Source organism: Aquarana catesbeiana, linkage group LG01, assembly GCF_042186555.1.
Source record: "Aquarana catesbeiana isolate 2022-GZ linkage group LG01, ASM4218655v1, whole genome shotgun sequence".
Classification (NCBI taxonomy): Eukaryota; Metazoa; Chordata; class Amphibia; order Anura; family Ranidae; genus Aquarana; species Aquarana catesbeiana.
Window position 1 is genome coordinate 835,876,010 of NC_133324.1, and position 23,376 is coordinate 835,899,385.

Here is a 23,376-nt window from a genome sequence, read left to right on the forward strand (position 1 = left end):
TTATCTTAAGCTAATTTCCAAGTAGAGCAAATTACCCTATTCAGTTGATCAAAGGTTGAGCAGTATCAGAAGGGAGCGTCCTGAAACAAATTGTTAACAAGCAGTTCTTTCAAAAAGACAGAAAATTAACTATGCTTGCTGACATTCACAAGACTTACCTCTAATTCAAACAATCAGGCGTTGTAGGGAGATTTAAATTTTCTACATGACTTTGCTGCCAATCATTTATTGATTGGTGGGCAATAGCCCGACACATTGGTGCAGCAGTGGGAGGCTTAGCATAGCCCAGGAACAGCCAATGTCCTCTTTACAGACTTTTGCAGCACATTGTGGAACATAAGTGCACTTTTTTGTTACGTTGTAGTGTGATGTGTATGGGGCACCAGATCCAAGAACATCGGGCATTCTCTGGGAAGGTGTCCAAGGAAAAACTGAACTTGTGGTGGGGCTTACCGGAAGCTGCAATTAACAGCCAATGCAAATGGGGTGATGGGACTGGCATACTGGGCATTTTTTATGATGTGCCATGTTCATCTTCCCTAGGATTCATGTTTACGGGTGTCAGAATAAGAAGCAGGTCTTATTCGGTATGCTTTTAATTTGCTTTGAGCTGCTTTTTCAATCACATTGGCTGGATAAATAAAGTTCAGTTCATATAGAAACAAATGATTGTGTACACAAGCCCTTAAAATGCATGTCAACTCTAACAAATAAATAGACAATTGAAAGTGCAAAATATATGTGGTGGTCTTTTCAGAAATTCAGAGCTGTCCTGTGTCCCGATTCGGTTGGCCATACACGCTTTGAATCTCACCCGGAACTGGCCGAGATTCGAACCATAAGGGTGGGTTCACTCAGATGTGAATTGGATGCGGGTTTCTCGAGTAAAATACCCCAGCTGTTACCTCTGCAGATAAAGGGGGTAGCAGGTTGAGTGTTGGTAAAAGCACGGCTCAACCCCTAGTGTGATCGAACCCTTATGTTCACCTGGTGGTCCAGCCAGGAAGGCTGGCCATACATTATAACATTTTCTTGTACAATTTCCTTTTATATTTACCAATATCATATAATATGAGGTCAAACCTAAACATTTTCAATTTGTATGCAATCAGGCAGGCCCTTGCACTACACCGCTGAAGGTAAATCTAAAGGAAATTGAATAAGAATAGGTATAATGTATGACCAGCCTAAGGCTGTTATTTATCAACTTTCTATAACCTCCCTGGCGGTATGATTCTTTCAGATTTTTGCGTCTCAAAGCGGTACAATTATTTTGCATAAGAATTTTGGCGTTTTATATTGTAGGTCTGTAATTCTTAGCAATAACATACTTAGATCTGTCCACCAAGAGTCTAGTAGATATCCCTGGTATGATGAAGTTTGAAACATAAAATCATAAATTATAATATAATAAATAAATATAAATAATTCAAAAAAAATAATATAATAATAATAAAATTAATTTCCCCACGATTCACTATCGCTCAATTCTGCAAGTGTTCTAATTTACTATCGCTGTTTTCTAGCTGGTCTAAAGCCACTTTTGACGTAAAGGGACACTTTTTGGTTGCTATGGACAATCTCAAGTTTGCAGGCAGAAAGAACAGTATATATAATATAAAACTGCATGCAGGGCACTGGACAAAGCACTAGGGACAAAGGGGAAGTGAAATGATTTTATACAGTACTGGAATCTGTAAGATTCCAGTACTGTATGTGTTATGATTTTTACATATTTTTGAATTTGCCGCCAGGCTCCGCCCCCGTGCGTCATGACGCTCGCAGGGAACGGAGCATGGCACGGAGAGGCTTCGGAGGAGGACGGAGCCTGCAGACACAGCGGGGGACATCGCAGGATCCTGGGGACAAGGTAAGTAACACCGCACCAGGATCCTGAGATGTAATCCCGAATGTGGCTCGGGGTTACCGCTAATGGTGCTGAAATTTAACCCCGAGCCACACTCGGGAATACCATCAGGGAGGTTAACAGACCAAGCTGTCGAGCAAAAAAGGCAGTTAGAGGGTTGAGACAAACCATTTAACACTGACTGGGGTGCCTGCAATGGTCACCTTTTATTCATTTATGTAAAACCTATATTTAAAAGCAAAACTGATGCTGTAACTGTCTAATGATTGTGAGCTGGAGTTCAAGAATATGTTATCCCACCATTTCATGTGCCTGCTGTACCATGTACTTGTGTTAAAAAGTCTCCTGTTCTCTTTGTATTGCTCCTTTTGTGTGAAATCCCTGGTGTTCCTGCCAGTGCCCCTGCTTTCCTATTTCAAACTGACCACACTAGCCACAAAAGCACATCCATTCCAGCATGGTCAGTTTTCTGGCTGTGCTGGGAGAACAGCCTGCCAGTGGGCAGACTTGTGCTGACAAAAATTTTAGCTGGATGAGCAGAAATTTTTTTCACTTGTTTATTAGATATATTAAAACACTTTCAATGGTATAATAACACACCAAAAGAGAGCAAATGACATACATTTATAGTTTTTATACTTTAAAGCGGAGTTCCACACAAAAATTGAACTTCCGCTTTAAGTGCAGGTGACCCCCTGACATGACACATTTAGCATGTCATTTTTTGGGGGGAGAAGAGGGTATCCTGTTTTTACGGGCACCCAGCTGCCAATTCCTCCCCTGGCTCCGCCGTGCCCCCGAAGGAAGTTCACCCCTCCCCCTCCCTCCCTGCAATCTTCTGGGACACATCACAGGTCCCAGGAGATTGCCCGGCCATTCAAAGCGTGCAGCGCAGCCGGGCCGGGCGCCCACCACAGTTAGAATGCCAGCACCTCGGCGAGGAGGGGGGAGAGGAGCGAGGCTTCCTGCACCCGCATCTCTGGATCGTGGGACAGGTGAGTGTCTGATTATTAAATGTCAGCAGCTACACTTTTTGTAGCTGCTGACTTTTAAATGGGTGGAAGTCCGCTTTAAATTGATCAATTTATCATTCATTGCGATAACGTCTTGTTATTGGAGAGATGGTCATAAAAAAGATTTCTTTATTACAATTGACTGACTGATAATAAAGAAACATTTTGTTTAAACTGGATGGAATGTTTTCATACATTTACATTGTAATCTAATGTAGATATTGTACATTTTATAGGAGAACTGTATGTTAATTTATTGTTGTTTACCTATGGTCCTAATTGCATTTTACAGCACTTAAAACTACACCTATAGTACAGTATTAGATTTGCAAAGTGGTTTGTTTTTTTAAATCCTGCAAGTTGCATCTTTACAGCAGTATCTTAAGGGGTGTACAGTATATGCACTTTAAATGCATAGCTTTGTATTTGTCCCGTCCCTCTGGATGTCATGTCTCCGGGTTCCTACAGATACCACTAGTTTGCCATTACAGGTGGACAGGCTAGAACAGCCTTTTTCAACCAGGGTGCCTTTTGGGTTCTAAAAATTGCCAAAAATTGTCATCAAGGCAGCAATGGATCAAGACTACTTTTTTGTTACACAAAGCCATAGGTTTTTATTGCTGTCAATACAACCTTGGGCACTATGCAGGCCAGTCACTGGCATCCTAACAGCCGATGATGTTATAGGTCAGTGATGGCGAACCTTGGCACCCCAGATGTTTTGGAACTACATTTCCCATGATGCTCATGCACTCTGCAGTGTAGTTGAGCACCATGGGAAATCTAGTTCCAAAATATCTGGGGTGCCAAGGTTCGCCATCACTGTTAAGCCCCATACACACGATCAGAAATTCTGCCAGCAAAAGTCGGATGTGAGCTTTTGGTCAGAAATTCCAACCGTGTGTTTGCTCCATCTGACTTTTGCTGGCAGAATTCCAGCAAGCAAAAGATTGAGAGCAGGTTCTCTATTTTTCGGTCGGAAAAAGTCCTGATCGGAAATTCCGATCATCTGTACAAATTCCGACGCACAAAATTCCTACGCATGCTCGGAAACAATTCGGCGCATGCTTGGAAGCATTGAACTTCATTTTCTTGGCTTGTCGTAGTGTTGTATGTCATCGCATTCTTGGCGGTCGAAAGTTCAGAGAACTTTTATGTGACCGTGTGTATGCAAGCCAAGCTTGAGCGGAATTCCGTCAGGAAAACCATCCAAGTTTTTTCCGGCAGAAAATCCGCTCGTGTGTATGGGGCATTATAGGTTGATTAGAAGGACAGCAGGGACCAACACAGCATATTTGAGAAAAGCTGGAACGCTAGTCAGTACCATTGTGCAAAGATGTATTTGCTTTGCAAGAATAAATCGCCTCTAGTGTTGGGGTGTCAAACGTGTGGATGCCACTGTATTATGGAAAACTATTCGTTTAGTTTTTACATTTTAGAATGGGCTGCCTTGAGATTGTTCATCATTTTAAAGTGTACCTTGACTTAAAAAAGGTTGAGAAACACTGGGCTACAAAACCTGTCCCGATCAATATTGTTCTCCCTGATAAGCCATCACCAGCCGTCAGATGGCATTCAGATCATAACAGCATGCTGGAATATCCAACGTGTAGAAGCAGTGGTATGAATAGTTTTTCCATCTGGTTGCTACCTGAGTGTCAGGCAGGGGAGTTGCTAGGGGGTGGCTTTTGGGGCTATAGCCCCGAATCTGAGGCCAATAGCCCCGAGTCTCTGCAGGGGTCCCCAAGGGGAGGGAAGGCTCTATGGGGACCCTTATGTAAGTGTGGGGGCTCTATGGGGACCCTGATGTAAGGGAGAGGCTCTCTGGGGACCCTGATTTTAAGGCCTAGGCTCTCTAGGGACCCAGATTTAAGGGGCAGGCTCTCTGGGGACCCTAATGTAAGGGGGCCTCTCTGGGAACCCTGATGTAAGTGGTGGGTCCTCTGGGTACCGTAATGGAAGGGGGAGGCTCTCTGAGGACTCTGATGTAAGAAGGAGGCTCTCTGGGGACCCTGATGTAAGGTGATGTAAGGGGGGCTCTCTGGGGACCCTGATGTAAGCGAGGGGCTCTCTGGGAAAATTTATACACCCACACGTATTTTACTGTATATACATGTGTATGCCCGCCCAAGCATATGACTTTCTTTACTACGCTGCTATGGGCTCTAGCCCCAGATCTTTTGTAGACCTAGCAACGCCCCTGGTGTCAGGCAATGTAAGCAGCGCTGCTACTAATTACTGAAATGTAATCAATTATAGGATAAGCAACCTAGATATTGTATTTGTTGAATTTATTTTAATTGTATGGGCGTGAGCTTACCTACTGACCCTGTTTTACAGCCAAAAAAAAGTAAATGTGTAAAAAAAAAAATATATATATATATATATATATATTTTATTGGAGCCTCACGTCTGTTGCAAATGGGACCAATCTTAAAGAATGAGAAACATCAGCCGAGCCAATCTGCCCTTGTATGGTCAGCTTTGTTTCCTTCAGAAGCTTTGCTTTCGGGAGCTGATCAAATAAGAAAAAGAAAATGCAGTCTTCTTTTCACTTTATTTCAGCACTTGGTCATTTAATGCAAGAACGCACAGTCGGCTTTCCTGACAGCTACAAATGACAGTGTTCTCTGTGCTGGCCAGAGAGGTCATGAGAAGCATAACTTGCAGGCTGGTGTTGCAATCATTTGTCAGCTGATCGGTCACCTGCCACACACTCATTTCCTGTAATTCTGTGGAAAAGTCTGATGAAACATGCAAAATTCTATCTATACACAAAATGTATCTATCCATCCACAGATTTTACAAAAAAACATTAACTGTTTACAAGCATTTTACATTCGTTTTTAGACATGGTCCTATTGACATCTATTATGTTGCGTGTTTTTTTCGCGTTTTTTTGTAAGCTCACCAAAGATGAAAAATCTTCTGATTAAAATGCAGCAAAAAAAAAAACATTCAAATGGCAAAAACAATTAAAAGGCACCAGCTTCAAATACAGTAGCTGCTGACTTATAAGAAACAAACCCGTATTGGCCCATGGAGACCAACATTGTATTTGCCGCAGTTGATTTGTTGCCTGGCTTCTGCTCTCCGGGGCTGTCATCTGGATTTGGGAGCTGGCTGTGATTTCCTGATGTCTCCCAGTTGGCTCCCCACTGCTTATGGCACGACATCACTGTGGGACGGGTCCTGCAACCTCTTGAAACATGTGAAATGTTATAGGGGACTGCAGTTGGAGGGGGCCTAAGTGGTCAAATTAGGGGCAATGTGGAGGAGGAGGACGAATGGTACTTTAACTTTTGAGTGAAGGTCTACTGTAATCTTATTTTCCCGCAAGAAATAGAAGTGCAAAGTTGTCTGCTCAACACAAAAACCTTTATGCTTGTAAGATACAGTGGTACTTGTCTGTGTGCCCCTCATTTGTTCATTTTTTTGTGGTAAAACACATGAATTTGTTTCATGAAAATACATTTCAAGTAGATATCCTATTCTTTACCTTATGGCTGGTTTACAGCTATACACTGCAGTTTAGTGAGTTTTATAGGGAAGCCATAACCATAAGCTTTAGCTTCTTTACGTGCTTTTGAAACTTTTTTTTATGTGTGTTTGTACACAGGTTGTTTTTTTGGGGCATTTTCAGACTCAAGTGTTTTTGCTTTAAGGAAAGCTAGTGATTACGGGAAGTAGAGGCAAAAAAATTGTGCATTTTGAGGTTTCCCCATTGAAATTCATAGGGGCTAAAAATACTCAACTCTGCTTCAAAGAAGCTCTGCACGTTTTTCGAGCTTCAATGGAAATCTTGATGTTAAATGCTGAAGTGCTTTGGGAACCGCTCAGGTATGAACCAACATGTATGCATTATTTTGTATGCTGCAGCTCAAGTGCATAGACATGAATGGACTCTGTGGTCCCCTCAAACTGTTAAGAGTGCGTTGATGAGCTTTTTTTCATGGCTTACGGTAAGACAGACAATTCTTTTTTGAATAGGCTGTCAATGCACTTTTAATATTTTTATAATTTTGGCAATGCAGCACCTGTATGTTGTGATGTGCTATAGCAGAGGTAAGTTGTTTTTCTTATTGCATGTGTGCGTCAGGGTGCCTGCATGTATGTCAGTGTTTTGTGGTAACATATGTTAAAGACAGCAGTAAGCCACAAGGCAGTGATATGAATCCAGCCTATTTTGGTGTTCCAATCCTTTTTTTCTGATCCTTTTTTATCCCAACTGCAATCTTGAAAGTACACATCTGGGTTTTCTACTATTTGTTTTTTTCTTTGCATCTTTTAGTTAAATACATCTATACAGGATCTGTTGCCGGCGTTGCATTGTATTCTGCACACTGTCGGCCCCGATCTAGTGTTTACTGTGTTTTATTATGCCACTTACTACTTACTAATGGAACCTCTCCCCTTGGCAACCTTTCCGTTTACCTAAACCAAAACAGATCCCCTATAATTCAGTTTATGCAATGGCTTTCAAATAGTTCCCTAATAATCCAACTTGTGTCATTGTGCAATGTGCTTTGAAAGCTAAATCTCATGGCAAGCTATAATCATTATTTTGTTTAGTTAATTTGCTGTTTAAACAAAATTTAAGGAGTGGCTCGCTTCTGTCCCCTAAATAAGTCATGTTCAGTATATACCCATAAATATAGGTAATCACAGTATCTGACATATGCCTATTTTAGGGCAATCCTGTTTCTTCCCCTGCACATATATTATCTATGTCAGCCAAGAGTTAATAAAACACACTCGGAAATCTACCTAAAAGTTTATAAAACACAGAGAAACTCATATAAACACCTTTATGTATGTACATTCTTGAGTTAACATGCACCAAAACATGTGTTAACCCCCATTCACACCTTAATGATTCCTGGAGCATGACAATGCATGACAATGCTTAAACTATTTGTGGAGTCAAATAAATATTACTGCCAGCCCCTCTGTTCTACTAAGCTATCCTACACTGTGTACATGTTTTTATAAAATTGTCCCTGTAAATACCTTATTTCAGATCTTTTCTGGCCGGTCACATGACCTCCGGCCACTTTCCTCCCCCGATCTAAGGGCTACAGCGGGAGGTGACAGCTGTGCTCTCTGCTCAGCCCCTCCCACTGTAGCCCTTAGATCAGGGGAGGAGAGCAGCCGGAGGTCATGTGACCGGCCAGAAAAGATCTGAAATAAGGTATTTACAGGGACAATTTTATAAAAACATATATACAGTGTAGGATCGCTTAGTAGAACAGAGGGGCTGGCGGTAATATTTATTTAACTTTACTACTAATAGCGGCAGGAGGGGAGGGGGGTGGAGGAGACAGGTCACACACACAGGAGCTGACAGGCAGGGAGGAAAGGGGAGAGAAGGTGAGCAACGGGATGATGGAGGCATGTAACCTGACCACGGTAATCAGGGATCAGCAGCCATTATTACCAGGGTCAGCACACTAAGGGAGACACAGGAACTGGCAGGATCAACCTGTTTTTTTACAGCATAGAGAGGGACAGATTAGCCAGCACAAGCACTGTGCTGTTTAACCTGCTATAAGGGAACAGGATCTTTTTATTTCGTTTTTTATTTTAGGGTTACAACCTCTTTAAGGCGAAGAATCCCCCTGTTCTCAAGGGGCCCATTCACACAAGAGCATTGTGTTGCATATTTCCTGTCCTGTGAAACTCAAAAAAGTACATGAGCTTCATTGGGGCAGAATCGCATGTGTTTGGCCCCTATAGATTTTAATGGAAGCACCTAAAAAGCACGTGATAATTTTTTTAAAGGCTCTGTTTTAAAAGTCTGTGAGGTCAAAAAACACGATTCTATTCCTGTACTACAAGTTGTGTAATTGCCAAGCAATTTAGAGACACTACTTATGCCTGGGTACACTAACGCTAATTGTGAATCGGGGCTTACTATATATAAAATGTATGAAAGGGTCCTCAGGGATAATTATAATGACTATGGACACTTTTACATGGAAGGGTATGGCCAGATGTCTGGTCAGCTCAGGTGTGTCCAGTCTGGACAGATTTGGCTTTCTAGTTACCAGTGACAGATATGACCATTCATCATAATTGCCAAATGCTCATATAGTGTCGAGGTGATCCAAAGGGAACTCCATAGGCAGCCATTGTGTAAATTATAATTGCTGTTCAATAGCAACCAAAAAGCTGATACTTCCGTTGTCAGTTTTATTTTATCTCTAAAGAAATTCTAAAAATAAATTCCATCCAATCAGCCAGTGCAGGCACATATTTAGCCCATACTTTATTATGTTGTATGTACACTCTTTCTTATATTGTACTGTTTTGTCAGCTATCCCATTTCAGGACTTCCTCCTTCCCCCAACGCTGACGTCCTGCTTGTCACCTGCCACTTTCCAGAGCACTGATTCTGTGTTTATCCAGGGAGCAGGTACATAGACAAGTCCCATTGTGATTCGGGAGTTGTGCATACAGTCTAAGTGGTGTACTATAAACAGATGCAATGATCTACAACATTTTCTGTTTCCACACAGCGCTGAGATGGAAAGACATTCTCACAATAGTCGAGTGGATCTTTAAACAAATGACTTTGATTGGTAGGGCTCTGTTTATCCTTAGCTTGTCACAGCTTTACAGGTGTGTGCTTTTCACTGCTATGGCTCAGCAGCCTAATATGTTTTTTCATAATGGTGAAGGAAGCTCATTTTTTATAAAAAGGCGGACCTGTCTTATTCTACTCATAATGTACAAAGAGGAAACTGTATTGTGTGGGATTAAATGCAAAGCCTTTAAGGGGAACTTGGATAAACGTATAAAATAATTAAAAGGTTATTTATTATATTCCTTAACAACCACAAAGGATATACATCTACTTTGTGAGCACCAGATGCATTTGCAAACCCTAATATTACCTTGTAAAAGTAGTAATGGCATCATCACTGTGTTGTACATAGCCTGTGCCGAGAGCAGAGCTGTGGGTGGGACCCAGCTGGCCACACCCACTGAAGGCTGCCTGCAGAAAACTACAGGAGGGGGTGAGGACAAGACCTGTCACCCTGCACAAAGAGAGAGCAGTAGGGAGCGGTCTTTATTAAAGGAAGCTCCTACACAGAGGCAAAGTTTCACAATAGATCACTGCACAGATCTAGAAGAACTAAATAAATGATGCCAAGATTCAAGTAAGCGCACACATGCTGAAATAATTTAGACAATATTTGCTTATCCTGGAGTTCAGCTTTAAACCTTTATGCATACCTCCCAACATTTTGAGATGGGAATGAGGGACACCTACTAACAAACGTATGTAGGCATATGACACACCCCCTGCCACACCCCCTTAAAGGAGAAATCCACCAGGACTTTTTTTTACCACTACTATTCCTTTATATTGGCTTTTAAAATGTACAAATGCAGCAATTTAAAAATTGGATGAAAAGTTTAGCACTGGGAAAAACTTTTTGAAAGATAAAAAGTGCATTTTATATACACCTATATGGATCTGACCAAAATGAGGGACAAATGAGGGGGGAAAGAGGGACATTGCTCCAAATCAGGGACGGTTGGGAGGTATGCTTTATGTGTATATGAAGAACATTTCCTGTTGGAATTGACTGGTGGACAAGATGAATTTGACTGGATATTGACGGCTAGAGAGAGGGAGAGAGAGACTGACAAGATGTGCTGGCTGTATTCATTTTCTTTAAGATTTTTGTTCCCTTCATGGCTTTTATCCCCTTATCACCTGGTGATCCTGCCTGTAACACACTTCCTGTCCTACGGTAACAATGCTCAATGTACTGTGTCTATGGAGAAGCAGTGTTGCCACTCTAGGATGGGAAGTGTATTAAAAGTACAGAACCCCTGTAGTTGGGTAGTTCAGAAGTGAACAGGGCAGGGGCAAGGCAAATAACATTTGAGATGTCAGTGCAGCACAGGCAAAGTGTACAGGAAGTTGGCTCAGTGGATTGCTGGCAGGATCGATATGAATTTGCCTGCTTGACATATATAAGCTCCTGTGTAGCACCTTGGCAATCCATGGCACTTTATTATCACTTGATTTGTTTCCTTTTTTGTTTTTTCTATTGGTGGCAGAGACTGCATTGCACGGATGCTACAACTAATGCAGACACACCAGCGTTCCAGTGTAAAAATTGCATCTCTACATAACCAAGGCCATTTTGATTTTCCATATAGTTAAAGATGTGTACTTGAATGTTTCTCAAAAGTTACATACCTCACATAGCAATATGCTGCCTTTACTCTGGGGCTTGGGTTGTGTTATTCACAGAGTTTCCACTTGTATTCAGTCACCTCTTTAGCGTTCATCATATAACATGGAGAGGTAGTAACAGCACTAAGGAAACAGATGAAGCCCGGTCTTTAGGGAAGTTTCTGTTATTTCCTTCCTATTATGGTAATTTGTCTGCTTGTTTTACATCATATACTGTGCTTTTGCATAATAACCTTGCTCTTCATTTCATCGACACAGATTTTCAGGTACAGATTTCAGATTTTATCTGCATGTAGCTTGCACCATGACCAAACTGTCTCACCGACTTATGGTGCCAACTTTGTACACTATGACAGTGGCTTGAGGCTTTCACATTGCATCAGACCTCCAGTCATCTTGTACAGTTTGTAATGAGATGATCAGATTTTTGACATTTACAGGAATCAAAGGATGAGGAGGGCACTTCTTTCAGTGTTTGGCTGCTCGTAGTGAAAGTGGCAGATGGCGCCACGCAATCACAGTAAAACGAGGACACAATACCAGCAGTCTATTGCAAACATACTGTATCCACTTATTTATTAGTGCAATGTTGCATCAGTCAAATAAGCCAATGTTTCAGGGCTGTGTAGGATCCCTTACTCAAGGCGATGTAGAGTGACCACTATATCACTGCGAGGAAGGGACCCTGCACAGCCCAAAAACATTGGTTTACTTGATTGATGTGACATTGTGCTAATAATGGAGTGTGTGTTTGCAACAGACTGCTAGTTATGTCTCCTTGACTGGATGGCATTCAGTTTGCTAAAGTACTTTATACTGTAATCATTTTTTTATAGGATTCTTGTTTACACCTTTTTCATACTTTGTTGCATTTCAGTCCTGCTCATTTCCTCCAGCTTTTAACAGCAATTTCCTGTATACATGCACTTACTTAAGCATCTGTTGCCTTCTTGCTGTGGACCAAATTTTTTGTAATGACAATAGTGAGCCGTGTCTGCATAATGTGTGTTGACATGGCCACTGGAAGTCTCCACCAGGGGTGCATGTTACAGGGTGACAGTGCAGGAGCACAGTCGGGAGGCTTGTCACTTCATACCAGGAAGTCACTAGTCCCTGTGTACTGCCTGACGGTTTGGATAGTATGGGAAAAAGTTGCATTTCATATGAGGTTTTTACTTCTGTCTGTGACCCCCCCAGAGAGATTTTGCCTCACTACCTGTACCTATGACACCTGTGTAGGAAATGAGGTATGTGGGGGTCATTAAGACAGGAAGACAAAGACAAAATGAAATAATGTTAGAAGTGTAAGGGCTCATTTACAGAGGAGAGGGGGATTAGAAGCAGGCATCTGCTTCTGTGAACCACCTACCTAAAGAAGAGCATGTACTGTAGCTGCACAAGGCTGTACACATACAGCAGCTGTAATGCTTTGCAGGGAGTAGGTTTGAATCTCAGTAAAAACACTATATGCATGGAATTTGCATGTGCTCCTTGTGATTGCATGGGTTTCCTCTGGGTACTATGTTTTCCTCCAACACTCTGAAGACATGCTGGTAGGTTAATTGGCCCTAGTATGTGTGTAAAATTGTCTATGCGCATACAGGGATGCCATTAGAAATGACAGGGCCCTTGTACAGCCTACCTGACAGCGCACCCCTCCCCCACCAATTACAATTTTTTTTTTTGTATTGCTTAAATGATTTTTTACAAATTTTTTGAAACATAGGCTTCTGTTCATTCATTAACCGAAGAAAACAGTTTACTATGCTCAGTTATCAATGGACACAGGAGCAATCCGTACTAATCGCTCACTGTGTCCAACTCAGAAAAGGAAGTGGCTGGTAAATTACATACCGGCCCCTTCTCCCAGTCTCCATCCACCTGTGTACCGGCGGTAGAGGAAGGCTGGCCGCGGGGAGGGTGGGGGGCAGCACAGGGAGGGGGATCGGTGCGGCGTGATGGGAGGACAATTACAGAACGGTACAGTGTGTCTCTCCCTCCAGCAGTTGAACGCCAGCAGGAGACAGAGGGGGAGAACCCGGCTTTCAGCTGCTGGAGGGAGAGACACAGACACAGTGCATCCTTCTGTAATTGTTTTCCCATCCTGCTGCACCGGTCCCCCTGCTGTCCGGGCCCCCCCCTGTGTGCCCTGGCCTCCTACAGGAGGCCCGGTGGTACCCCTCTATCGGCTTGCCTGGACACATATGTTATCACATTGTGTATGCTGTTCCCAAGATATTGGGAAGGGCTGAGGAAAGACCTGGAGGCCTACCTAGTAGAAAATTGCAAAGAAAAGTCTTTGGAGGAAGGCTTTTAAGAGTATCAGGCATGGTGCCCAGCTAGCTGGCCCATAGTATCGCTAAGAGTCAGATATAACTGAACAAATATATTTATACATAGTTGGGGCAGACCCAAAAACATAGGTTCTTTGTGCTAATCCTGCTTCTTAAGTCAGTTTTTTTCCAGTCAGGATGTTAATTTAAACTAGGAAGTAAAACTAAGGTTTTTGGAATTACAATTAAAGCTGAACTGGAGTAGCTAGCTGGTTGTTATGTGTAGCAACCTCAGTTGTGCTCTGCCTTCTTTGCCACAGCATTTGTAAATCAGTCTTAAGTGTTTTAGCCTTTGGACAGGTGAAGTTTCATGGTACCTAGGAGTATGCTGGGCTCCGGAGCTATCCTACTAAGGTGAGGCCTGGATTGACAAAAACACACACAAGGGTGGAACAAAGTAAACAGCAACAAACTGACTACACATTACTGACTGAAAGTTCCACTGTTCTTAAAGCAGTGTTAAACCCAAAAACAAAAATCTAAAAATGTAATGTATTGCAATCTAATTCTTATAATCCTTAAATTTATGTGCACATTAGTTTTCCCTTTTTTGTTGCTTTCTCTCTTTATTTCACCTGGTGATTGGGCCAATAACACACACCCTGTTTTAGGGAGTCTCCAATCTGAATGGTACAAAAATGAAAATTGAAGTGCTACACCACTGCTAAGAGGTCCAGATAAAACTTTATTCCAATAAAAGTCAGGGGGACAATTCTAAAAATAGCCATGGCTTATCAGGGGTCCGAGACCGCTCTCTTCATCAGGGCTTTATTGACAACAAAGTGAACAGACTATAAGTGAACTGGACCTTTAATGTTATTTTTTCCAGTGTGATTGCAAGCACAGGCCTTGTCAGTAGCTGGTTTGGCAGCCTGGAAACCAGATAATGTACATCAGCATCAATACTTTAAGATAGCAATACCAATGAGATAACGCTATAGGTCAAGCGCTATTTTTTCACTTTCCTCAATCTGGATGGAGGAGCAAAAGAGACACCATGGACAGCAGCGCTATCAGTCTGGTAAGAGGGTAGTGTTACGTGCACCAGCAGATTTAGATGGACTGTACATAAGTGACTAATGAATTAAAGCTGAACTAAAGCTAACACTTTAAATTTAAATTACTGGTATGAGTATTTTTGCATAGTTACACAGGTACAGCTACTGCAGTGATCGGCCAGGTATGGTCTAAGCTGGGCCAATGTAACTATGCAAAAATATCCATACCTGGAATTAGCTTTAAGAAATTCTAGCATGAGGTTTTTTCCTTTTGGCATAAATATGTTACATAAATGAATAAAATCTGACCATTGTAAGCACTGTGTTAAATGGTTTGTCTCAACCTTCTAATTGCCACTTTTGCTGGACAATTTGCTCTGTTAAAGAAAGTTAAAATATAACAGAGTTACTGGCCAGACCACCAGGTGAAAATAAAGGGAAAAAAACTAAAAAAAGAAAACAAAATGCAGTCACCACATCTAATGCCGCGTACACACAAGCGGATTTTTCAGCATCAAAGGTCCGGCGGTCTTTCTGACGGACTTTCGACGGACTTACTACGGACTTTCGAACGACCGGACTTGCCCACACACGAACGGACAAAAGTCTGTTCGAAAGTCCGTTGGTTTAAATGTGATGACGTACGAAGGAACTATAATAAGGAAGTTCATAGCCAGTAGCCAATAGCTGCCCTTGCGTCTTTTTCTTGTCCGTCGGACTAGCATACAGACGAACGGATTTTTCAACCGGACTCGAGTCCGTCGGAAAGATTTGAAACATGTTCTAAATCTAAAGTCCATCTGATTTTTTGACAGCAAAGGTCCGATGAAGCCCACACACGATCGAATTGTCCGGCTGATTCGTTCCGTCTGACCTTTGCTGTCAAAAAGTCCGCTTGTGTGTACACGGCATAAGAATTGTTAAGCTGCAATATAATCCATTTTTATTTTTGGGTTTAATACCACTATTAACATAAAATATATATTGAAGACATGTAAGGCAGGCAATAGATGATGCATTTGTTTTAATTCAACCTGTGGGTTGAACAAAAAAAAAATCTTTAAAATTCCTCCATCGACCCACAATGCAGTGTTGTGGGGAAGACCTCCCACAGAGTTATTGTATTCTGACAGCGAGGAGAGCTCCCTGCCATCAAAATATACTCATCCGTGCTCTTGGCTATAGCTAGCGGCACTAATTGAGCGAAAAAAACAGATAGGCTGCCCATTCCTGCTGCACCAGCCAAAGTTTGATCCATCTATGGTCGGCTTAAAGGGGTTGTAAACTGCTGAAAAAACAAACCTGCAGGCCAATGGCATAATGTGCTAGTATGCATGCGCGTGGGAGCCCTCTGTCCCAGCAAGAAGCTCTGAAGATCCGGCACAGTATGCCGGACGTTCAGAGCGCATGGTCCACTGACGTCAGCAGCTGCATGAAGGGTGAATATCTCCTAAACGGTGCACGTTTAGGAGATGTTCATTTTACCTACAGGAAAGCCTTATTATACGCTTACCTGTAGGTAAAAATAACAAAGCGGGGTTTACAACCGCTTTAAAAGAGAGCTACTACTGCTTTTGATAACTACACATGTAAAGGTTTTAGATATGTATGGAAAGTTAACACAAAATAAGATATGCAATTATATTTTTTGGGTAGGAAGTCCAATGTGTACTTGGAATAATAACTTGGCTTGGTTTTAAATGCCCTCAGTTCCAATAGTCCACTGAATCCTTTTTGTTATTATGTATCCGTGAGTGCTTGTGAAACTTTTTTTTAGATAAATCAGTTTATAAAAGTTTGTAATTTGGGTATAGTTAACCATTAAGCCAGCTATAGGCATAAAATAATGGTTCGATGACGAAAATGATGGTGCAAGCATGCATGATATCCAAGTGCCTCCTTCAGACATTTTTTATAGAGATTAACAATTTAAAGGCATTTAGCACATTTTATGAGACAGACAAGTCAAGCTTAGACAATCATACTGTATGCTGTACAGTGTGCACCATTCCCACTTGAGGCTTGAAATAATATAAATATATTCTGAAATATGAACATAGTACGTAAAAGCAAAACTGCGAGTGGTATAATGTTTATGGCGGGGACTTTCCTATAGGGTGTCATAGACCATTCAGGGCCCTGCCATGTATAGTCAAAGAGAAAGGAAAGAAAGTAAAAGGGAAGAAAAAAAGTATACAACAACTTTTTTCACATAAAGTCATTGCAAACCTTTCCATCTGCACTCTTGGCCAATAGAGATGGACCCTGACATCATTAAAAGTAGAAAGTCCAAAGCTAGTGGTAGAGGGGAGCCGGACACAGACTTTTAGGTTATTAAAATGTGAATAAAGTCATTACCTGAGCCCAATTGCCATATATCATCACAAAGATGGGATTCCCTAGGAGAGGACATTCACCCGAGTTGAGAAATCCAAGTACAATAGGTCAAAGAGAGTGCCATATGAAAAATCCTTAGGAGACTAAAGTCTGTATTGTTCAACTGGTTACAACAAGCAGTGCAAAGGACAGCCAATGTGTTTCTGGGGGGGGGACGACATAATTCCCCTTTTATCAGGGCTTAGGGAAACGACAGAATGTTATGTAGTGCTCACCCCCGAAGGGACCGCTTAAAGTAGACAGGTTCTCCCTAGCTACTACAGAGGCTACCAGTCTCACAAGCTCAATTCCAAGCACACCGACAATTAGAGCTCAGACTAAGAGATGTCTTTTTAGGGTTTATTGCACAGGAGCCCAACAGGAGGAAGGGGTTTAGGGGATACTCCAAAATAATTAACATCTACTCAGTCAGGAAAACTCATCTGACAAGAAAATATCTTATTGACCATAGCCTCCAACCAGATTCAGATACTTATGAGTACAATTGGATGTGTACATGGGAAGTTCTGTCATTGACACTGATGGTGAACACTACGGACATGTCACTGTGGTGCACACAAGCTAAAAGGATCATTTTCTATTTTGTGAAGAAATGGGTACAGTTACCCATTGGTTGCAGATGTTTTCCAGTAAGACTAAAATCTCGACAAGTGATAAGCATGCCAGTGCCAGTGGGTCGTGTTCTGCTACAAATCACTCTCCCTCAGCAATTCGAGCAACATTCTATAGAGATGCATTAATAGCTATTGCTGCTAGCAATTTTGCCGCCGATACCAATTGCCTCTGAATCTTAAATGATGTGAAAAATCTTTTAAAAAGTTAGGGATCCCATTGAAAATAATTTCTTAGGGACAAATCACTATACCAAAATGAGGGGCAATGGCGGTGCAAAAATGTGCCCATATGACATCAACCTTTGGGGGGCGGGGGGGTTCCCAGTTTCAATTAGCACTGGCTTTAAAAACTATTTAACTGCTGATGATCATAAACTAATATAAAAAAAAGAGTCCACCTCTTTACTATCAGTTCCTGCTATCATTGATGTTTATTTTTTGTAAGATCCTTGCTGAACTGCAAGCTATTAATCATATGAGGGTCACACCTCTTTTCCTTTCTCCCGCTGGTTGGCTGCACTACCCGCTGAACTGACAAATTGCAGCCTCGCAGTGAGAGTTTCAGTTAGGATTTCTTTTTTTCTCATCTCTCTTTTGCTGTTTTGTGTAGGTGTGCTGTTTACTTTGTCTAAGCGTGTCTAAGGACCACACCGTTGTTATGTACTGATTAGTTTTTATTATAAACAGCCAGTGTTCTTCCCACCCTCTATGAGATTAGGTCTTCTGTTTATTTTATGTTACAGTGCATGCAATGGATTTGTGTACAATATACAAGAGGCATTTGATCAACCACTTTCTGTTTCATAAATGGTATCAGGTAAACTAGGGTAAAAAAAGAGAGCAGCAGCTGCCGTAATGTTTACAGGCACTACCACTTTGCCCATTCAGTGTTCCTTATCTTAAGAAATAGAAGTCTGACAATTTAAAGGCAAAATTATAAAAAAAAAACTAACAAAAAAAAAAACATTACATATCTGCCATACATGCATATTTCTCTGCATTCTATCCCTTTGCCCTGTTGATGTCGACCATGTGCATATATGTAGCAGCACAGCAGAAGGCCACACTACCACATATTTACGTACAGCCAATGTCTCTGTTTTTTGCTGGGAGTGCGTTCACTTGGTGCCCCCAGCACTGTGACCACTCAGCACTGTGACCACCAAGAGTTCCCAGTCACTGTTGACAATCAATAGAGGGTAGGATGGGCTCCTGATTACGTGATCTTTGTAACAGCCAATCATAGTGATCACGTGTTGAGAAAGTCCAGGAAACACCTCAGGTGTTAAGAAGCCCTTGAGGGGCTAGTTGTTAGTTTTAGGTTAGGGTCAAGTATTGGGGGTATAAGGGAAAAGGAAACCTATAATGGGAAAAAACTATAGCATGATATGACACATATAGAGCAACTGCACACCCTGAATATAAATTCTAAAAAAGAGAAAAGTTCCCTATGGGGTTTTTAAAGCAGCAATTGAGAGTCTCAACAAGTACTTGTAAAAGTTTAGTAATTTTTATTATTAAAGAACAAATGGACAGTACCATACAAATGGTTAAAACATGAGCTCTGGTTTACATTATGCGAGACTATAGGATTAGAATAGAAGGGGAAAAAAGATTGACAATACCAAAAGGGTACAAGTTCAAAATGTTAACTTATAGTGATTAAATGGTAGTAGTGCTGTCACAATTGACTGGATAAAAAAAGCCCCAATGCATTTCGACCTAACTGTATTGCGGTCTTCCTCAGGGGGTTCTTATATTTCCTCTCCATCAAATAGGCTTGCTGAACCCTAGACTTCCTATTAAAAAACACACATAAGGATTGCAGTAGATTTCCCCATTAATGATCCTGGAAAGTGCTGAGAGGTCACGCTTATCTCCACCCTGAAGGGGGCCACACCTGGCCGAAAGGCTTACAAGTGGTCACGAATATTTAGGCACCCAAAAGGGGAGAAGCAGTGGGAGGCAGGCATACCCGATTATTATATAGTAATGTGTGGGGACACTATAGCCTTCAAATTATAAGGCAAAAGGTCCATCAAATATTGTGAGGTATGATGCTTGAAAATTCTCAGAGTTGAAATTTATAGCGGCTTCAATTGTCAAGGGGTCAGCTGATGGGAATACCATGAAGGCTGCCAATGCTCAACTTCCCGCTTGAAAATGTCAAATAATGTTGTCTTTGTGCCACCACTTAACCAAACACAGAACCCCTACAACCTATACAATGGCTTGATTTCAGCCAGCATTGACATGCGTTCCCGCATCCACAGTAATGATATTCCCCAGAACGTGCAGCGCAATCAAAAACCAAACGCAGTGATTATTAAAATTTGCCTTCTCATAAAATGTGTACAAAAAACTCCTGACAAATGCGTTAATGTGCATAAAAATATTATAAACCATTACCTGTGTATGCAATAACACAACCTATAATAAACTAGAACTCCGAATACTCTAAGTAAAGGTGCATCAAATGCAATGTGCAAAAATGAATGACATGCATTAATGAGAGCAGGGCCCTTGGATTCTTCTTGTACTAAATTGTATTGTAATGCCGCATACACACGGTCAGGATTTACGACAACAAATGTTCGACGGGAGCCTGTTGTCGGAAATTGGCTCCATCGGACATTTTCCGTCTGAATTTCCGAAAAACAAAATTTGAGATCTGGATCTCAAATTTTCCGACAACAAAATCCGTTGTCGGAAATTCCGATCGTGTGTACACAATTCTGATGCACGAAATTCCACGCATGCTCCGAATCAAGCAGAAGAGCCGCACTGGCTATTGAACTTCAATTTTGTTTTTGGATTTTGTTGTCGGAATGTGCGATCGTGTGTACAGGGCATAACTGTACTGTCTGCCTTCGTTTTGTAAAGTGCTAAGCAAACTGTTGGCGCTATATATCCTGTATAATCCTGTAAATAATAATAATGAGCATAAACATCATAAAACAGTGACTGTGTCCACCTTCGATATCACAAACTGTACTTATAATCTAAATAAAAGCAGTAGCGGTGCTATAGGGTTTGTAGGGGTTGCTGGCCGAACCCGGGTGATACCTGCCACAGGGGTGACACCATCAAGTAGGAAGTGATATCCGACTGCAATGGTGTCACCCCCATTCTTGACAGAGCAGGCACTGGTTCAAAACTAGACAGGAGAGAGCCCGATGGGGCGGATGTTAGGGGTTAGACAGGAGAGAGCCCGATGGGGCGGATGTTAGGGGTTAGACAGGAGAGAGCCTGATGGAGCGGATGTTAGGGGTTAGACAGGAGAGAGCCCGATGGAGCGGATGTTAAGGGTTAGACAGGAGAGAGCCCGATGGGGCGGATGTTAGGGGTTAGACAGGAGAGAGCCTGATGGAGCGGATGTTAGGGGTTAGACAGGAGAGAGCCCAATGGAGCGGATGTTAAGGGTTAGACAGGAGAGAGCCCGATGGGGCGGATGTTAGGGGTTAGACAGGAGAGAGCCTGATGGAGCGGATGTTAGGGGTTAGACAGGAGAGAGCCCGATGGGGCGGATGTTAGGGGTTAGACAGGAGAGAGCCTGATGGAGCGGATGTTAGGGGTTAGACAGGAGAGAGCCCGATGGAGCGGATGTTAAGGGTTAGACAGGAGAGAGCCCGATGGGGCGGATGTTAGGGGTTAGACAGGAGAGAGCCCGATGGAGCGGATGTTAGGGGTTAGACAGGAGAGAGCCCAATGGAGCGGATGTTAAGGGTTAGACAGGAGAGAGCCCGATGGGGCGGATGTTAGGGGTTAGACAGGAGAGAGCCTGATGGAGCGGATGTTAGGGGTTAGACAGGAGAGAGCCCGATGGGGCGGATGTTAGGGGTTAGACAGGAGAGAGCCCGATGGGGGGATGAGGAGAGGTGGGGTTGAGACACGATAGAGTCCAAAGGGGGGATGAAACAGGAGAGGGCCAAATGGGGGGGTGGGGGTGACACCCTGTTTCACTGCACCAGGTGACACCTACCCTAGTGACACCACTGAATAAAAGTGTATCTATTACAATGTGTTGAAAAGTCCAACTTGGATCAATCATGCATATTCCATATGTGCTCAGTGTCAAAAAAGTGTTTAAGGGCCAATTCACACGTGCAGTGACAGACATTTTACCGCATGGTAAAACGTCACTCACCACAGGGACACACAGGAAACAATTGTTCCTATATGTCCCATTCACATTGCAATGCAGCTAGCTCTGCAGTGTTCTGTGATAAAATGCAGACTTGCTGCATTTTATCGCAGTGCACTGGCCTGAATCACACTGCAATGTCAGGCAGCACAGCACATTACACCACCCAACTTTGCAGTCAATGAAGTGTACATTTTGTACACTTCAAATAAAGCTGGTTGAATCGCTGCAACTGCTCTGCGTTTTAGCATTGTATATGTGTGAATTCGTCCTAAAGGCAGTTCTTTGTGATCATAATCAAGGTTATTTCCTGATAATCTTGCCAGTCCCCCTGTTTTCCTATTAAAAACTGACCATGCTAGGCATGAGAGCATACCATGGTCAGTTTTCTGGCTGTGCTTGGAACTCAGCCTGCTCTCCTATAATGACCAGACTTCTGCTCACACGCCCCCCTGCACAGCTATTCACTGGTAAGACCAGTGTGCTACCGTTTCTCCTCCCCCAGCTCTCTAAGCGCCTTATGCAGCTGAGAACCGAGAGAATGTGATCACCTATAAAAAAAACAGGAAGAAAGATGTTTATAATGCATTGTTCTGGGCGCTACACAGCGCTTAGAGACACTATAACAGTGAATGAAATCATTCGTTTCGACCAGCTTGTCCGAACAAACGATTTAAAGTGACAAAAAACATGGAGATCAGCTTTAAGTCTGATTTGTCATAGCTGATGCATGACAAGAGGAATTCCCTTATTGTTTATGAAGCGCTAATCAGAACTATGCAATATACTTCTATGCAACCTGGAAAAGGGTGTAGGTTCTTATAGTGTGTTTTTTGGCCCCGTAGACTTTAATGGAAGCACATGAAAGATGCGTGTGGGAATTGTGAGCCCAGCCTATCTGTTAACAGTCATTTAATGGATAAGTGCATAACCCTCTTCTGGGGGCCTATGAGAAATTACCTTCCCCATATAGGATAGCGCCCTCCCTAAACAGGATAGAACTATTAAACATAGGAACACTTTCCTAATAATCCCTGATTCTGGTCTGGGTTAGTAGAGGCTCCTCCATAGCAGGACATGTGGTATTAGACACTCTCTCTTCACATCCTTCTTCTGGAGTTTCCAACCCAACAACTCAGAGGCAGGGAGTGCTGTACATTATTAATTCCGTGATAAGCAGTATGGCTATTTACAAATACAGACATTAGATGGCAGATCCCTACAGTATTAAAGTCAAGTGAAATGGATAAGTTAGAGGTCAATGAGATGCCTGTGAATACTTATCACTTGTTTTTGGTCAATGTTCCTATTGCTGGTAAAGGTTAGTATCGGGTGTAACAATAAATACTTGCTAGGGTAATCATTCATACATTCACAATCTGATCACACAGGACTCTCAGCCATTGGTGCTAGCAGGTGCCAACAATGATCTCCTTCTACAGGTATGTATGGCTGTATTTTGTAATGCAATGTGATTTGGAAGATATGAAAGTTGTTCAAACTTGCCAGAAAGTCTTCAGTATGAAAATCTTACAGGAACAGTTACAAGAACTGGCATTGAATATACCTTTAGATTTCAGCACACAAGAAATAGCTTTGGATACTCTTTGCATATTCCAAATGAATTGTATTCTTCCATTGCCCAGTTCTCTCCATTCTTTATCAGATCACTGTACTGCCAAGCAATCCTACACTTTATCTAATCTGCTAGGTAACACTGTTTGCACAACGCCTTGTGCTAGGGCGAAGTTTTTTGTACCTAAATCACTCCGCTATGGGCGCCTATTATTCTGCC

The 23,376-nt window shown here is 42.2% G+C and overlaps 1 protein-coding gene across 9 annotated transcripts in view; it reads left to right on the top strand.

The window, feature by feature from the left end:
• Positions 1 to 23,376, top strand: part of RBM47 (RNA binding motif protein 47) — a 184,522-nt gene that overhangs the window by 113,101 nt on the left and 48,045 nt on the right. The window lies entirely within an intron of this gene.